Genomic DNA, 2,328 nt, shown 5'->3' on the forward strand with positions numbered 1-2,328 from the left:
TCTCTCTCTCTCTCTCTCTCTCTCTCTCTCTCTCTCTCTCTCTCTCTCTCTCTCTCTCTCTCTCTCTCTCTCTCTCTCTTTATACATCTCTATCTATTTTTGTAACGGTGCTTGTACAGCTAAATCAGCTAGATGTGGGCTGAGGGGCTCCGGGGTGAGGTGGAATCCGATTCTTTCAGTCGCTCGGTGGATCCCTTCGTCTTTAAACCGGGGGATGCTGCTGCTCCGAGGACCGGCGTACATGCTGGAGCGGCGCCAACGACCCAAGGACGATCCTCGAACTCGAGGAAAACGATCGCGCAACGCGAACCAACTCACCGGCTAAGTATAGAGCTGCACTTTTTTGGCTTCTGTTTATTAGCTAAAAATAGCAACGTCTCCTGGCTAAATACAATCGCATTCAATTGGCGTCCGTTTGGCGGCTGAGACCCTCGAACTCGACGGAACTCGCGGAACAGACGGTCACGAGAGGAATCACCGTCCTCGTCATCGTCGCGATCATTACCATCATCATCATCATCATCATCATCATCATCATCATCATTGCACGCGCTCGATACGCGGAGCCGGAGTACACTCGTTATCGAATCAAGCACGGCATGCATGTATATGCGTGTGTGTGATGTGCAGCAAGTACCTGCTATTATCTAATCGAAACGAAAAGAATACGAATCCGATGCTCACCTCACTGGATTCACGTGCCCGCCTATTTGTTTCTGACTCGTTTCTGCGGTTGTTATCGTCCACGAGGGCGGCCGGGCTTTCACCATTTCTCGATTCGCGATTATTCTCGTCGAGAGAAAGAGAGAGAAAGAGAGAGAGAGAGAGAGAGAGAGAGAGAGAGAGAGAGAGCACATGAGTGCACACGAAACAAATATTCCTCGCGGCGTGAACTCCCGCGAGGCTTGCGGTCTTTCACCCTACAGTAGACGCGTGGGTGATATACACGTTTACCGGCCTTTTCTTTTCCCTTTCCGCTCCCTCCTTGTCTCTCTCTCTCTCTCTCTCTCTGCTTCCCTTTAACTATGTATCTCTCTTTCTCTCTCTCCTTTTCCCGCGCCCCAAAATCCAGGACATGAGCGAATCTCCCGCCGTAGCTTGTAATTTTGCGCTCGACGAGACTCTCCCCAAAGCTCCTCCATCGGGGTTCTGGAAGGTTGCGAGCGATAGGGGGAACCGGTTTCCCAAAGGGTTGTCTAATTTCGCGACGGGTACACGCGATGCGTCGACTCGCATTCCATCCGCGGACAGAGACGCGACCGCTCAGGGGTTGAAGGCGCGATAAAGTCGCGCCTCATTTCCGCGTCGCGGTTGAGGGAAAGGATAATTATCCCGCGTGCCAGCCAACGATTTCTCCGATCGGATCGCGACGTCCTGATGAAGATTTCATGTCGTCCCGATACGCTACGGATACTCCCCGAGTGAGCGCCAATTAACGGCAACGCTACATCAATTTTGCAACTCCCAAATCAATAGTGTAACTGTTACATACAACACGTGTCGTATTGCACCTGCATTGTTGAGTAGGATATCGACGCAATATAAACAAAAAAAGACAATATGGTTGGCCCGCACGTAAATCTGTTTGTGGCAATCAGTTTCAGTATTGAATCAATATCGTTTCAATATTGAAGGTAAGTTGGCGCAACCAGAGGTTCTGCGTGGGTCTGCCACACTCTCTGCTTTTTCCGCGTTCACCCTATCATCGCACAACTAGAATGATGCAACTATGCTGCTCACAATTGAATATTTCTGGTTACATGCATCTATATCTTTCTTTCTCGTGTGCTGTTGATTGGTGTTTACTGCACTGATAGAAGAAGAAGAAGAAGGTATTCACGAAGCTCGCGCGGCAGCGGCAAAAGCGAAATAAAAATCAATAGAGCGAGCATCCCTCTTGGAAATATTCCAGCTGAGACGCTATTATTCGGCCCGAAGTCGCTCTTCCTTCCGGGCAAGGAGGATCGCACGAAGAAAAGCGACGGCGGAAAAGTGTGCCGCGCTGCGCCGAGACGAGTTGAATCGCACGTTGTTGCTGCTGCTGTGCTACTCTCGATCGATTCTATTTCTCTATTTTTCCCTTTTTCCCCGCTTCTCCTCGCTTTTTCCTCTTTTTCTCGCAAAATCGAATTTCGCGTTTCCGGGATATACAACTCGCGCCAGGAAGCCCCGGTCGTCGCGTATAAAGAGGCAGGGGAAGCGAGCCGCGAAGCGTCATTTAATTCTTTCGGATCGAGCGGGCTTAACTCGCGCGTGGCGCACCCTCTCCCTCCCTCCCTCTCTCTCTCTCTCTCTCTCTCTCTCTCTCTCTCTCTCTCTATCCTCCCG

The sequence above is a fragment of the Odontomachus brunneus genome, unplaced genomic scaffold (genome assembly GCF_010583005.1).
Source record: "Odontomachus brunneus isolate Ranch 3 - 2012 unplaced genomic scaffold, Obru_v1 Obru_scaffold_203, whole genome shotgun sequence".
NCBI classification, from domain to species: Eukaryota; Metazoa; Arthropoda; class Insecta; order Hymenoptera; family Formicidae; genus Odontomachus; species Odontomachus brunneus.